At 45.2% G+C, this 17164-nt stretch overlaps 1 protein-coding gene across 6 annotated transcripts in view; it reads right to left on the bottom strand.

Annotated features, from left to right (window-relative positions):
• LOC143039592 (afadin-like) overlaps positions 1-17164 on the bottom strand; it is an 879482-nt gene that overhangs the window by 302697 nt on the left and 559621 nt on the right. The window lies entirely within an intron of this gene.

Consider the following 17164-nt stretch of genomic DNA (forward strand, 5'->3'; position numbering starts at 1 on the left):
TCTCTCTCTCTCTCTCTCTCTCTCTCTCTCTCTCTCTCTCTCTCTCTCTCTGCGAGAAGGCGTGGCTGTGGAAAACTCTCTCTCCCTCTTCCTCCCCTCTGCGAAAAGGCGTGGCTATGAGAAACTCTCTCTCTCTCTCTCTCTCTCTCTCTTTCTATCTAATCTCTCCTCTCTGCGAGAAGGCGTGACTGTGGAAAACTCTCTCTCTCTCTCTCTCTCTCTCTCTCTCTCTCTCTCTCTCTCTCCCTCTCTCTCTCCCGAGGCGAGGCTGTGGGAACTCTCCCTCTCCCTGAGAAACGGGCAACCGTTTGCATGTTCCCGGGTGTTGGCCGGGGGGCAAAAACAATTCATTATCCCAGGTTCATCTACCTCTATAATGTCTCTGTGTGAAGAGGGAGGAGGTGGGAGGGGAGACGGATGGGGAGGAGGAAATGGTGGAGAAAAAGGAAATAGGTGAGGAGCTGAAGGAGGGGGAGGAGGAAGAGAACAGAAAAAAAATGACGAAAAGGAAGAAGGGGAGTAGAGGGAGGAGTAGGGAGGAAAGAGGAGGGAAGGGAAAAGGGAGAAGAGTGGAAGGGAAGAGAAAGAGGAGGTAGAAGAGGAGGAAGAGGAGGAAGTGGAAGAGGAGGAAGAGGAGGATGAGGAGAAGGAAGAGAAGTGAAGAGAAATAAAAGTGGTGGGAAGGAGGAAGAGGTACAGGGAGGGAAGGGAAGGAGAGAGGAGGGAAAGGAGAAGAAAGGGGGGAGGAGGAGAAGGAGGAGGAGGAGGAGGAAGGAAAGGGGAGGAGAGAGGAGTGAAGGAGAGGGAACGAAGAGGAGGAGAAGGAGGAGCAGATGAAGGAAGAGGGGGAAAGGGAGAGGAGTGGAAGAGGAGAAAAGGATTAAGTAATGAGGAGGAGGGAAGATGGGGAGGAGTAAGTGAAGAGGAAGGAAGAAGGATAGGAGGAGGAGAGGAAGAGGAGGAAATGGAGGAAGAGGAGAGGAAGAGGAAGAGGCCGCAAATGAAGCAAGGAAGAATGATGTGGATGAAGAGGAAAAGGAAGAAAATGGAGAGGAGGAGGAAGAGGCGAAAAAAATTAAACACGTCAAAGAAGCTGAAGAAGAAAGGGTAACTCAAGAGGAGGAGGAGGAGAAAGCTGAGGAAGAAGAGGGAGAGGAGGAAGGTGAGGAAGAGCAGCAGGAAGAAGAGGAGGAACAGAAGAACCGAGGGTCCTCATGGGCCTCTATAGGAGCCAGTTGAGTCTGTGTGAAGGAACTAAATATATCCCGACGTTACAACAATACCTTTATTCCGCGATTTGTTTGGGCAAGTCTGAGCAGCCCTTTTTATGACTCGCGTCTCTTTCTCTCCCCCTCTGTGTGTGTGTGTGTGTGTGTGTGTGTGTGTGTGTGTGTGTGTGTGTGTGTGTGTGTGCGTACGTCTCTTTGTGTCTGTGATTCACGTGTTGGACTCGCGATCGACAGCTATTTCCCTCCCGGAAGAGAGCTCAGAGCTCATGCATGACCGAACTATGGGTAATACTGTGATCTTACAAGCACACACAAGCCCAACTCCCCGCCCACGAGAGTTGGAGTAACGACTCGAAGCGCAGCGATACTGAAACTATTTCAACCCTGGGCAGGATTCGAACCCGGACCGCCGTAGTGACAGTCGGGGATTCTACCATCCACGCCACCGAGTCGTGTGTGTGTGTGTGTGTGTGTGTGTGTGTGTGTGTGTGTGTGTGTGTGTGTGTGCGCGTGCGTGTGTGTGTGTCGCCGCACGCGCACCTGGTAGGGCCCGCGCTTTGGCCTCACCCTCTTCACGACAGCTCCCTCTTGTGCGGCCGCCCGCCAGATGCTCCGCCTCCCCCCCCCCATCCCCCAATCCCTTAACTTAACCCTCGTTCATCTTTTCCTTGACCTCCTCCTCCTCTTCCTTCTCCAACACCTCTTCCTTCTCCTCCAACACCTCTTCTTCTTCCTCCAACAACTCTTCCTCCTCCTCCTCCTCCTCCTCTTTCTCATTCAACACCTCTTCCTCCTCCTCCTTCTCTTCCTCCTCTCTAACAACTCCTCCACGTCTTCCTCCTATTTCTTCTACTATTCCTAATTCTCCTCTTTTCACTCTCTTCCCTTTCCCTTGGCTCTTCCCCCATAAAATCCTCCTCTACTTCTGTTCTCAACGTTTCCCAGTAGCTGCCACCTGACCAAGCTATCCAAGCACCCAGGGTAAAGGTGACAGTTCCTAAACGCCTCCCACACTCTTACTCTCAACGAACGGTGCCCCACGAATCAATCCGACGGACTCACGTTTGCGTCCGTCGTGTTACCGCAACGTAACACGACGCCGTCGTTCTTGGAGCTTAAGCTTCTTCTTAACCTTCTCCGCGTGATCTTCCAATGAACAAAACCTGGAGCAGAGTTCATCTCATTAAGATCGGTGGCACTCGGTGACCTGAAGGCGTTATCACACTGGGATATTTTTCCTCCGACACTTGGAGCAGATTTGCAGCCCACAGCATTCGGGAAGGCTTCTGACATGCACATTTCCTCCAGCACATCAAATGACATTCTATGTATTTTTTTTTTTATTTTTTATTTTTTTTGAGAAGATAAAATAGTTTACCATAGTGATTTTACGGCGGAAAAAGTGCTGAAGGTAAGTGGTACCTCCGATAAATCGGAGGTTGGAGGAAAAACAGCCCAGTGTGATAACCCCTTAATTAGGGATGACATTGATCTCAATGTGCTGCTTCATACTACAGAGTTTGCAGTTTCCGTAGAACTCAAGGTTGAGATCCAGAGCCTACGCCAGGAGACGCTGAGTAGCTGCGGCCGAAGCCGTCACCTTTGCCCTGTGCGCCTGGACCGTTGGGGCAGGTTACAGTCACTGCTGGGGATCGAAAAGGAGTGCGGGATTCGAACCCTTAACAAAGCGAATGCAAGACCAGCACGTTTCCGATTACGCTACCAGAGCACAGAGTAAGAGGAAGGAAAAAAAAGAAGATAATAAAAAGACGAAGACCAAGAAGAAGAGAGGAGAAAGAAGAAAGGGAAGAGGAGAAAGAAGAGGCGGAATAAAAAAATTAAAAAGAAGACAACGAAGAAGGAAAGAAAGTAGAGACGAACAAGCAAAAGAAGAAAAAAGAAGAAATGGAAGGAGAAAAACGGATAAAAGGAGGAAGAACGAAGGAGGAGGAGGAGGACGGAGAAGAGGAAGAGGAGAATCAGGAGAAAGAGGAAAAAGAGGAAGAGGGGGAAGAGGAGGAGGAGGACGAAGAGGAAGAGGAAGAGAAAGAGGGGGAGAAGGAAGAGAAAGAGGAGGAAGAGAAGGAAGAGGACGAGGAGGAGGAGGGGGAGGAGGAGGAGGAAGATTAGGAGGAAGAGAAGGATGACGAAGAGGAGGAGGAGGAGGAGGAGGAGGAGGAGGAGGAGGAGGCGAGATGCTGCAAGAACCCTTTTCCCCCCCACCCGCGCCAGATGCGGCCGAAAAGGTTCCCGCCCGCTTCGTGTTCCAGGAGCCTACGCGTGGTTACCGGAGACCGCAACGCCGAGTTTGACGTTTGTCCCCATTCCAGAGCGTGGATCCCGGCCTCTCCCTCTCACTGTCACTTACTGTCACTTTCGACCACTGCAGCAGGAAGACGACAACTACACATTCTCTCGCTACACAAAGGCCACAAGACAGCAATTAAAGATATGTATATATATACATATATATATATATATATATATATATATATATATATATATGTATGCACAAGTTTCACAAAGCACACGTGAATACACAAATTATCTTAAACACCACAGTGAAAGGAAATTAAAAAATTGAATTCGAGCGCTTCCGTGATATAATCACATCTTCAAGTATTACAAGAGAATGTAATCCTTGTTTAGCATAATATATATATATATCTATCTATATATATATATATTGCCCAGATAGAGTCTAAGCGGAACAAGACAGTCCATTAAACGTTTCAATTCTATTCACAACACATATATTTGTTCTGGCTGTCGATTGGCGATTTTATCCAGCAAAAGAAAAACCAACACCGTGTATTGAAAAGGTTTCAACTATTTCGATCACATTACCCATCAAATGTAAATATACTCAAGCTACCAACAGACTCTATAAGAGGCTCTATTCACACACACAAAACATAGATATACACACGCACACACACACAATATAAATAAAACAATGCTTGACATAAATATCTTACACTCATGTGTGGTAGCTAACACACACATACGTATCTATATACATATTCCCGCATGTCTAACTATTCACATTCGTCAACTACAACTTGAATTGCGCACGAAAATCGTGTGGCCAATTGAACTTCCACCACCACACATAGTTCCTCATATCAGTCATTAGTGATAACTACAGAGAGAGAGAGAGAGAGAGAGAGAGAGAGAAGAGATGAGTGAGAGAGGGAGAGGCGTGAGAGAGAGAGAGTAGAGAGGAGAAAGAGAGGAGAGAGAATAGAGATGAGAGAAAAGAGAGAGAAGAGAGAGAGAGAGAGAGAGAGAGAGAGGAGAGGAGAGAGAAAGAGAGAGAGAGAGAGAGAGAGAGAGAGAGAGAGAGAGAGAGAGAGAGAGAGAGAGAGAGAGAGAGAGAGAGAGAGAGAGAGGGCAGAGAAGAAAGAGCAGAGAGTAGAGGGAGGGGGGAGAAAGAGAGAAAGAGAGAGGAGAGAGAGAGAAGATAAAGAGAGGAGAGAAAAGAGAGGAGAGAGAAGAGGAGAGAGATAGATAGATAGATAGATAGAGAGAGAGAGGAGAGAGAGAAAGGGGGTAAGGGGTACCGGGTTAACGCGTCTATGTTATTCCTGGCTTCATATTCCCACGAGAGAACTGAACGTTCTCGTTCATGTTCAACTGCACACTGCTCCTGCTTGGTCACCTAACGGTGGCGGCACACTAGGCTAGCATGCTACTTGCTTTTGCTAGTTCGTTTTAACATAAACGACTTCGGTTACAATATTCTAGACTTCCGTAAGAACATCTCAACAATGTGTCTAACATTCGTATTCTAGGTTTAACAAAATATCGTAAGCTAAGTCAATTCTACTCAAACGAAAAAGCAAAAGCAAATAACATGCTAGCGAGAATTACCTAGTGTGCCGCCACCAGAAACGGCCTACTCGCTTGGCATAAGGACGAAAAAATGCGTATTCTCGATAGGAAATCAACACTTATTGACACACAAACCTGAACATACTCATCCTTATCACATAGGGCGCACAAAAGGTTCGTATGTCGTAAAAACGTGACTGAAGAAAACGTGGTTAAAGAAAACGTGATTAAAGAAAACGCAAATACGGCGGATGAGTTACACTCATCGAGTTTCGAGTCTCACTCGGACAATGTAAACTCGGACCTTAAATACAATCATTTCAGTTCACAAGCAAAAACTATTTCATTATATATGTGTAGTTTATTGTCGCCAAATTCTACCTATCAAAAGACTAGGACGGTGCCCCTTACAAAGGACTTTGTAGCGTGGAATCTAATGATCCATGCCCTTGGTCCAACTCGCAGGCGGCAAATTCGGATTGGCTTCACCTCGACCTCCGCCGCAAGTACCGACGCTCTAACTCGATCGACCATTGAGCATCCTTAGGATGTATGTAATATACAAAAAATACACAACTTATTACTGATGCTGACTATACAAAAATAATAATAATAATAATAATGTGCTTGATAATGGATATTACCCAGCACTTTCTCAAGAATTCTACGAACATTAACAGTTAAGTGACATCCCATGTAGTATTGCAACTTGCCGTTGGGGGGCGACACGATCGTGATTTTTTTTATTATTATTATTATCAAATGAAACTCCTGAAATTCTGTATTAATTATTTCGAAATCAAAATTGTTCCATGGGTTGGATGTCCTGTAGGCGTGGGTCTATAGTCGTGGGGTTCCGTTAACCAATTTTAGTAATTTTGTTTAACCGGATCGGTTAATAAACCCGTGATGAAAATACAATAATGACAGTAAGACCTGCACGTCCCGATCCTCGGCCCCTTCGCCCCCACGGACCACCGTCTCGTATCCATAACCACGTTGTCCCGACCACAAAATAGCGCGCAATTACGTGTCTTAATATACGTCGGGCCCCGTTCTTTCTCACGCCGTCCTTGTAACCACTCACGCTCACAAGAAAACATTTCCTCAGATTTTTGGGGAAAATGCGACATTAAACACGTACGAGCTCTAAACCAAATACACATATTAATATGGTGGATTGGTTCGCTCGTGTGAAAATACACATACACACATAAATAATGCACCAGCCACATACGTACATACACGCACGCAAACACACACATACACAAGAATTTAAGAGAAAAATAGATATAGTGAGATGCAGAGACGGGACATCACGAGCTTAGCTCCCCTTCCCGGAAGATACAATTAGGTAAACACACACACACTCTTCTGAGGAATTATATAAGATTTATATAAGGAATTTGTTTTTCAATAATACCACCATTTATCTTCCGAAAGTGTAAAGACTTTTCCATTTAAGTAACCGACTTGCACGATGGCGAACTTTGCATATTTCATACTGGTGTTAGCCAAAACAAAATGTACAAAGATAAGCCACTGCACAAAGGTGGGAAAACATTGGAAATTGTAATAAAATATATATAAAACCCATATGGCGGTTCCTGTCTGTCCTACCACACAGCTGAAGAAAATGTACTCAACTAATCAGGTACAAAACAAATACATAAATAAAAAGAATAATAATATATAAATCAATAAAATAAAATGTAAATATATATATATATATATATATATATATATATAAAGTAAAAAAAAAAGTATATATAGATAAATATAAGGAATATAAATAAATTAAATAATAAAATAAAGTCAAACAATAAAAACATACAAGATAAAATAACAAATTAGAATAAAAAAACGCACGTTTTTTCTACTTGACCTTTACCATCCACTCAACGTGCACAACAACAAAGACACACAAAACGCACATTTCCGCAATGCCATGGATTTCTTATTCCCCGCTGGAACAGAAAGGACAAAACAATTCAAACGATGGATGGCAAGGAGGGGAGGAGGGAAGGAAGGAGAGAGAGAGAGAGAAAGAGAAAGAGAGAGAGAGAGGTGGGAGAGAGAGGTAGAAGAAAGACAGGAGAAAGGAGAGAGGAGATAGGAAGGGGAGAGAGAAGAGAGGGAGAGAGAGAGAGAGAGAGAGGAAGGAGAGAGAGAGGTAGAAGAAAGACAGGAGAAAGGAGAGAGAGAAAGGAGAGAATGGAGAGAAAAGAGAGAGGAGATGGGAAGGGGAGAGAGTCGACAGGAAGAAGAGAGAGAGAGAGAGAGAGAGAGAGAGAGAGAGAGAGAGAGAGAGAGAGAGAGAGAGAGAGAGAGAGAGAGAGAGAGAGAGAGAGAGAGAGAGAGAGAGAGAGAGAGAGAGAGAGAGAGAGAGAGAGAGAGAGAGAGAGAGAGAGAGAGAGAGAGAGAGAGAGAGAGAGAGAGAGAGAGAGAGAGAGAGAGAGAGAGAGAGAGAGAGAGAGAGAGAGAGAGAGTAAGAGAGAGAGGGAGAGAGAGAGTGAGAAAATATAGAGAGAGAGAGAGAGAGAGAGAGAGAGAGAGAGAGAGAGAGAGAGAGAGAGCGCGCTTTAGCAACGACGATGCAGGGGCAGGAAGTTCTATATCCGGTTCCCACTTTGGCCGAACGCTTGGGCTCCGGCTCGACATGACGTCACCGTTCCGTCCTGGGAAAAGAGACGAAGAGACGGACGGACACTTCCGAACTTCCTGACCCCCTCAACCTCATCACCAACACAATCACCACCACCTCCACCACCACCATCTTCACCAACATCACTTCCACCACCACCATCACCACCACCATATTCACCAACATCACCTCCACCACCACCATCTTCACCAACATCACTTCCACCACCTCCACCACCACCACCATATTCACCAACATCACCTCCACCACCACCGTCACCACCATCTTCACCAACATCACTTCCACCACCACCTTCACCACCACCATCTCCACCACCACCACCTCCACGCCACCATCTCCTCCACCACCAACTCCACCACCATAACCTCCTTCACCACCTTCATCACCACCACCACCTCCACCACCACCACCCTCACACATAAACACACACGCACAATAATTTATATAAATTGGTCGATGATACAGTCGAACTCACATATGAGAATATACATTTAAACCAATAAAAGTTTGATAAATACGCATGACGTTACACGATTTTCCTCTTCAGTAAAAATCAATTATTTAATCACTTTCTTTTTCGGTCTCCTTAATTGCAGCCTCGGATAACGAATGCCCCATTTAACGAACAAATGGGCGAACAAATAATGTGATTTTTTCTCTGTTTATGAATGATACTTCGGGGTAAGAGCATTCGCATACGCCTGTAAACACAATCCCACCTGCACAGTAGTGCTTTGGCGCGTTTGCTGTAATTATTTCGGTTTACGAACGTTTCGGTTTACGAACGTTTCGGTTTACGAACGGAGTCACGGAATGGATTAAGTTCGTTACCCGTGGTTCCACTGCACTTTGTTCGACTTATCCTGGCGCAGATATGTTGAAGAACAAGTTATATTCGCTTTTGAAATGACAAATATCCCACGGAAAGCAATGAACACATTACCATACACTGCCACACACTCATTCGCTTTATACAAGTCCACAAAATCTCTTCACTGAGTGTCCTGTGTACAAACCCGGTGGCCGATGCCGACATTCATGGGGCTGCAGGTTTTCTACACGAGAAATTATGAATCCCAACTTTGGCGAAATGCATAAATCATGATGACGAAAGCGTGTACCGATACATCATAGAGAAATCATAAACTACAATGCAGTGATTCTATTATTAAGTTTAACGTAGCGAGCCCCCCTCTACCTATCAGGAGGCTAGGACTGTGCCCCTTACAAAGGCCTTAGTAGCGTGGAAGCTAATGACCCATGCCCTTGGTCCAACTCGCTGGTGGCAGAGTTCGAACTACCATCACCTCGACCTCCGCCGCAAGTAGCGACGCTCTAAACCGCTAGGAGTAAAGACGACATATCATCTCATTCGGCTTTTGAAGAAAGAAAGAAAAAAAAAAAAAAAAAAAAAAAAGTAAATTACACGAAAGGCTCAATCATTGCCCTCGGCAATACAAATGAACCACATTACAAAGGATTACAAAGGCGGAACATGCCGACAGATCTTTTGGTCCATAACTAGGTCGGATACGAAAAAATATATAATAATGATAAATAAAAACAAAATTCCACCTGAGTGATGATTATTATATATAGCCAGCACAATATATTGTTCGGATTTTTAAATGAATGACTGATGATTGATTTATTTATAAGTAAAAGTACAGTAAATTTGCAAATAACTCGTTTTTTTATATTTACTTTTTATTATTATTATTTTTATTTTTTTTTTTTTTTTTTTTTTTGTCATTATGACATATATAATTGAACTCTCCTACTGGGAAAGGCCGTACCATCGTGTAACGATGGTACGGCCTTCGTCTAGTAATAATCAGGCCGCTCAGTGAGGGTTCGAATCCCTCATTAATATTTGTCCCGAAGTGGACTAGTTTAACAACGCTCCTACACCCCGTTTTCTTTAACCTGACATAATCAACGGTTTGTTTCTCTTTTTTATTTTTCTTCTAAGTAAAGAGATCTTGTCAGATTGAGCAACAAGCTGAGATGAATTTCCTCTGCCACCCTTGCATGACAACAAAGCGAAGAAATAAATTAAACATCTGTCAATACAATTCTTCATACACATTTTCATTGACGTGGAATTATTCCACTCTCGAAGACTGCAAAGAGACTATGAGGTCTACACTAGGCAGTTCCATGTCCTTTCCATAAAGTTATCTAATCTTCTCTTAAAATAATCAATAGTTTCAGCGCTCATATGTGTTTACTAAGTTTATTCCGTTCCTTAACTACTCTGCCGGTGAGCCGGTTCTTCCCTATTTCCTTCTAAAACCTAAATTTATTTTCCTTCACATTGGTGAAAGTCTCGCATTCTTAGTTATCGGTTCGAATCCCGCACCTCTCTCCTATCCCCAGCAGCGTCTGTTACCTGCCCTTACACTCCAATATGCGCATAGGGCAAAGGTGACGGCTACTCAGCGCCTCCTGGCGTAGGCTCCTCACCTTCTTCTTCTTCCCACAGTCAATTTCATTCAGTTACGGGTCACATACCCTTTCGCGGTCAATGTCAATCTCCACTCGCGTCATCAATTTGGGGTGAGGCCAGGCGCCTTTAATCCAATGAGACGATTTCCTCTGTGATCAACAAGCTGAACTTCCGACCCGAGGCTCACAAATCTCTGGCAGATTAATCGAAAACACTGTGATTACTTGTGCAGAACACGAATAATCACGCTTCCTTATTATACCTACTCAAGTTCCATCCCTAATGTAACAATGAAGGCTTAAAAAAAAAAAAAAAAAAAAAAAAAAAAATGAAGGCTGTAAAAAAAAAAAAAAGTGACGGGTGTGCTGACCGCCTATAGCTACAGTTAAGCGTCTCCATGTGTATGCCGACTCGGGTTCCATCCCTAATGCAACAATGAAGGTTGTAAAAAAGTATAATAAAAGAATAAAAATAAATAATATATACACTGACCGCCTATAGCTACAGATAAGTGTCTCCATGTGTATGCCCTTCACACACAGTTCCCCCCAAAAATAAACATCGCACACACCAAACCCAACGAGCTACCATACGGGTAGTTTTTTGTGGAAATGAAATAATAGCTCCGCCCATTACCCTTCAGCAGCCAATCACAGGACGCCATCGAAGAAAGGGGCAGGGCCACTAACATTATAAGGATGAACGAACTACATAACCTTCACACCAGTTATATCACCACTAAATAGTCTCATCTTTCATCACTACACCACATTATCCTTTACATCACTAAACACAAAGCCACTAACACATCGCGCCATTTTTTAACGATTGCCTAAACTTCATAGATAATTCAACGCAGCGGATAATGACTATTCATTCGACAAGACTTTTTTTTAATTTAAATAATTTCCTTAAAATGTCATTTCTGAGAAGAAAAAAAAAGTGGGACGAGTGGGACTGCTGATGTAAAAAATTACATGAAAATAAATTGGAGGACGATATTAAGAGGAGGAGGAAGAGGAGGAAACGAAGGAGGAGGAGAAGAAGAAATAAGGGAGGAGTGGACGCCACGAGACAGGAAGCGTGGAAGAGGGAGACCAGACAGAGGGTGGAGAGACGAGATAGAGAAGTTTGCAGGAGTGAAGTGGCAGAGGATGGCGCGGTCGTGTGAATCATGGAATGCTGTGGAAGAGGCCTTTGTTCAGCAGTGGACTCGGGATGGCTGATTTGATTTGATAAGGAAGATAAGGAGGAGGTGGAAGGAGATACGGAAAAGGGAGACATGGAGGAGGAGGAGGAGGAGGAGGAGGAGGAGGAGGAGGACGAGGAGGAGTGGTGAGGAGGAGGAGGGATGAGGAGGAGGCGAAGGAGGAGGAGTGGTGAGGATGAGGGATGAGGAGGAGGAGGAGGAGTGGTGGTGAGGAGAAGGAGGAGAAGGAGGAGGAAGAGACGGATGATGAGACTGATTGGGAGAATCGAGCAGCATCCCCGACAGCCCAGCCGCAACTCCTCTGGGCGGAGGAGGAGGAGGAGGAGGAGGAGGAGGAGGAGGAGTAGGAGGGCGGTCAAGGACGGCGACCTTCTTCTTCTTCTTCTTCTGCAAATGATCCCGAACACAACTGCTGCTACTGGAAATGGCCATATAGGGATGTGTAGGGGGAAAAGAGGGGGGGAGGAGGAGCAGGAGGGAGGAGGAGCAGGAGGGAGGAGGGAGCGGGGGAGGAGGAGGGAGAGGGAGAGAGGGAGGAGGGAGAGGGAGAGGGAGGAAGAGGGGGAGAAGGAGAGGGAGAGGAGAAGGAGGAGGAGGGAGAGGAGGAGAAGGAGGAGGGGAGGGGGAGGAGGAGGGAGAAGAGGGGAAGGGGGAGGAGGCAGGAGGACGGAGAGGAGGAGGGAGGAGAAGGAGAATGAGGACTAAGAGGAGGAGGAGGAGGAGGTGGAGCAGGACGGAGAGGAAGAGGAGGAGGAGAAAGAGGAGGAAGAAGAAGACGAGTAGGAGGCAGAGAAAGAGGAGAAGGTGGAGGAGGGAGAGAATGGGTAGAGTGAGGAAGAGGAGGACAAGTAGGAAAAGGAGGAAGAGGAGGAGAAGGAAGTGGAAAAGGGAGAGAATGAGTAGTGGGCTGAGGAAGAGGAACACAAGTAGGAGGAGGAGGAAGAGGAGGAGATGGAGAAAGAGGAAGAGGAGAAGAAGGAAAAGGAGAAGGAAGAGGAGAAGAAGGAAAAGGAGAAGGAAGAGGAGAAGAAGGAAAAGGAGAAGGAAGAGGAGAAGAAGGAGGAAGAGGAGATGAAGAAAGAGGAGGAGGAGAAGGAGGAAGAGGAGATGGAGAAAGAGGAAGAGGAGAAGGATAAGGAGGAGGAAGAGGAGGAAGAGGAGGAGGAGGAGGAAGAGGAGGAGGAGGAGGAAGAGGAGGAGGAAGAGGAGGAGGAAGAGGAGGAGGAAGAGGAGGAGGAGCGACGTGACCAACAAAAGGAGCAGAGCAATCATGGCGGCGGCGTATCCAATCCTTACAATCCCGACAAGGTGATCACACCGAAATCAGTACATAGAAACAAAGTTCTAGAACACCTCTTCTAATGAGAACTGAACGAGCGTGTCTAATGACACTGGCCTAATAGTCCCTAAAAGGTGATCAGTCCTTAATCAAGAGAAAACACAGAGAACAACGCCAATGTTAAAGTTTTTCTCTGGAAAAAGAGTCCAGATGGGGAATTTTGGTGGAGAATTCCGGTTGAGAAAGTGGAGTTACGTAAAAACGACCAATAAGAGGAGAGTATGAGGAGGCGAGGAAGAGGAGAGGAAGAGGAGAGGAGGAGGAGGAGAGGAAGAAGAGAGGAAGAGGAGAGGGTGAGGAGAGGAGGAGGAGAGGAAGAGGAGAGAATGAGGATAGTATAAGGAAAGGGTGAGGAGAGGAAGAGGAGAAGATGAGGAGAGTATGAGGAAAGGATGAGGAGAGGAGGAGAGGAAAACGAGAACGAAAGGAGAGGAAGAGGAGAGGAAGATGAGAGGGAGAGGAGAGGAATAGGAGACGAAGATGAAAGGGTGAGGAGAGGAAGAGGAGAGAAAGATAATAGTAAGAGAAGAGGAAGAGAAGAGGTAGAGGGGATGAGGAGAGTATGGAAGAGGATGAGGAGAGTATGAGGATATGAGGAGAGGAAGAGGAGAGTATGAGGAGAAGGAAAGAAGAGGAATGAGAGGAATAGGAGAGGAAGAGGAATAGCTGAGAAAAAACAACTGAGAAAAGTGGGGAACAGTGTTCTCGTTTTTATTGATGTTGTTGCTGTTGTTGTTCTTAGTGGTGGTAGTGGTGGCGTGGTAGTGGTAGTAGTGGTAGTGGTGGTGGTCGTGGTAGTAGTGGTGGTGGTGGTGGCATGTTTGTGGTAGTGGCGGCGATGTCAGCTATGACAACGATGATAAGTGATACTGACCCGGTCACATACCTTTTACCGTTTATATGGTTAATACCAAACCATTCAATTCAGCTGAGGGGCCTTTGGATTAACACGGGGTCTCGATCGACTGAGGCCCCGTTCTGCCCCGGGTCCGCCCCCCCCCTCAGCCGAATAAAACCACCTGACGTTAACCAGAATAAAATCTATGAAGCACGTCACTGTCATAAGAGGGGGTTAATGATCTGTGAGAAAAGGAGGTAATACAAGGCCGAGACGTGGGCCAAGACGAAGAAGGCGAGTGAAGGGGGAGATGGGGAGAGGAAATCGTCGAGGGCGCTTCGCCCGGCAAAAACTCGGGTAAGGAAGGCAACCATTAGCAGTCACCACGGCAAGGTTGAAGCCCGCGTGCCCGCCCCCCCCCTCGAAAGGAGACTCGCCGCCGAAACAACAACAAGCGCCCCCCAATAACGCGGGACCCGGTCACAGGCATCGGGACTGCACATGTTGAGGAAGGCAGAAAGACAAATGGAGAACTGCTAGAAGAAAGACATCACAAAACATGAGATGCACATGGGGTGTGAGAGGCAGTGGATTAGAGATGAGTTTGAAGGGTGAGACAGTGGAAGAAGTGGAGAGCTTAAAGTATTCAAGGTCACATGTGGCAGGGAATGGAGGAAAGTGGGTGGATCAACCAAAATGTTCCCAATGACCTCTCTTGCTGAAGACCTGCAGCATTCAGGTAACTGACTACAGCCTCTAGGCGGAACCTTAAGTCATTCACGGAAGAGATATTATGTTGGTGTCTGACAGTCTGGGTACTGTTAGTGTGGGCATTATAGTACGAGGTGTTGCATCTCCTCGATGTGGTGGTTGCATCTGAGGCAGTAGGAATCTGTGACCAGGCCTATTCTGTGTTGGTGATGTCTTAATGCTGGATGGTGTCCTGAGCACAGGTTGTGTGGTTGTTATCAGGTGTGAACTTTTTTTTCTTTTCTGTGGGGTGTCTGGGAGTTGTTGGAGTATACAGTTTGATCTTTTTTGAAAGGCTTGTTTAGTAATCTCAGTGTGTATGTGTTTTTGTGTGGATGTTTTGTGTGGTACAGGTGGTAGGTTGTTATAGATGTTTGAGTAGTATGTTGTAGTGTTTTTGTTGTATTCTGTTGGTTGTGCTTGTGAAATGGCAAAGGATGTGCAGGACTTAGGGTTCTGACATAAAATTGTGTTCATGTCATTTCCATGTGGTTTTGGGGAGAAGTGGGAGTGGAGGTGAAGTATAGAGCAAGGGAAGCAAATAATGTCATTACAAACAGATATCCAGGGATGAGTGCAAAGTGATGACTGTATGGATGAGGATGATGGTGCCTATGACACTATATGGAGCAGAGATTTTATTGAAGGGGACAAAAGAAGAGGCTGAACATGTTTGAGACTAAGCATTTAACACCTTCTATACAATGATGCCTACACAGGTGTCACGACGTGCGAGTGGGTATGTGAGGATACCGATATTGGCGTCTTGATTCATATCTATTTTGTAGTTGTAGCTGAGTGATCCCCATATTGTGTGAACTATCCTGATCATATTTTCTGTGGTTATTAATATTCAGAGTGAAAGAGAATGAGAAATACAGCTGTAACTTTATATTTGATAACACGAGTAATGTGATGCATCATCGAATCATTGTACATCAGGCTGCTGATGCTGCCTGCAAGAATTTGACTCGTATTTAAAAGGTTATGAAGCATACAGGGGGCCATTAAGATGGATAGAGTGAGAAATGTGGAGGTGAGGTGGAGAGCATGGGTAGAAAGAGATCTGACATACTGAGATGATCAAAGGATCCTTGGATGGTTTGGAAGGAACAAGTGAAGAAAGACTAGCACAAAGAGTGAAAAGAGTGTGGAAAGTAGAAATGGATGGTGGGAACTTGAGAAGAAGACGAAGTGGATGGACTGGGTGAAAAGGACACTAGATACAAGAAGAATGTCTGTTAAAGAAAGAAGAGAGAGGGCAAAAGACAGATGTAACTGGAGAGAGGTTCTAAATGGATGAAGAAAGAAAAAATAAACAAATAAAAAAGAAGATGCAACATACTAATCAAACATCTACCATTTGCATCAAAGAACATATCCATAAAAAAACACATTCACACACAAAACAAGCACTTCAAGACCAACCCACCCAAATCCCTACTCCATCAAACCCCTCCAGACTTAAGTCTCACAGACAAACCCCTTCCATACCATACAACACATAATGGAAGACTGCATTATACACAATCATGCACGCAAACAACACAACATACACTCTATAAAGGATTTGTGGGAAAACCCAGTTTCGGCTGTGGCCTTCCTTGGGGAGACGGGACTGCTCGGACAGACAGTCTAGGGAACGACAACAATAACAACAACAACAACCCCTTCCAAGAGAAACAAGACCCACATTAGCACAATTATATTCAAGTTACCATCTTACACTTAAATGACAACACAAAACAGACCTGGCCACAGAAACAAACTACTCCAGAGGCATGTTGAGAAAAAGGATTGTGGTACTCCCCAAGAGCAGTCGTAGCTCCTCTTGGGGATCGGTGCCACCTGCGTAGAGCCGGTGGCCAGGGCTGGTTGCCACCGTTTGGCCCCCATCTCTTGGGGCCAGAGTCCACCTGGCCAGACTGCGGTGCGGCCACCACCCAGCACTTCTAAGCTACCAGAAGAGGCTGGATGACCGCATTGTGAACAGCTGCCCAGGATGTAACACTTCACCCCATACCATACAACACATAATGGAAGACTGCATTATACACAATCATGCACGCAAACAACACAACATACACTCTATAAAGGATTTGTGGAAAAACCCAGTTTTGGCTGTGGCATTCCTTGGGGAGACGGGACTGCTCGGACAGACAGTCAAGGGAACGACAACAACAACGACAACTCCAGAGGCAAACATCACACTGAAGACAACAAACACTTCATCCCACACTGTTCCATCCTTGCCATACCCAGACAACACAATATTTCATTCTCTAGTGGTTTATGGGGCAATCTGGTGGTTGTTGCCAGATACCTGAGAGTTATAGGTTTCCTGCACAAGAAATCTAGGGCAACAGATAGTCCGATGCATATAAAGTTGACAATTGGCACTCCCCCCCCCCAAAAAAAAAAAAAAAAAAAAAAAAAAAAAAAAAAAGAAAAAAAAAAAAAAAAAAAAAAAAAACAGACCCATACTAATACAGTACAAACAACAATTTTTTCTTCCTAGGACCCATGGACCACTGAATGGCAACTATTGGGTTCCAGGTTTCCAGGTTTCCAGTCAGTGAAACTCACAGGAACAATTATCATTCCAGTGACCTTATCCAAGCCTGTCTGACAGTCCTTAAATGTATTTGTTTGTAGAGTACAATTTTGATATCACCAGACTTGAAAGACAGCATTATTTCAAACTATCATTGCCACACCCCAACCTAAATGCTATTACCTATAAAGCCAGATGGTTAGGCATGGGAGAAGAACATCCTCACCCTTTCATTCCCATCCCTTTTATTCCTCCAACCTGAACAAAGTAAAAATTGGATCTTATTTCCTCCCCAC

The sequence above is a fragment of the Oratosquilla oratoria genome, chromosome 26, assembly GCF_046742065.1.
Source record: "Oratosquilla oratoria isolate Oo_2021 chromosome 26, ASM4674206v1, whole genome shotgun sequence".
In the NCBI taxonomy this organism is placed as follows: domain Eukaryota; kingdom Metazoa; phylum Arthropoda; class Malacostraca; order Stomatopoda; family Squillidae; genus Oratosquilla; species Oratosquilla oratoria.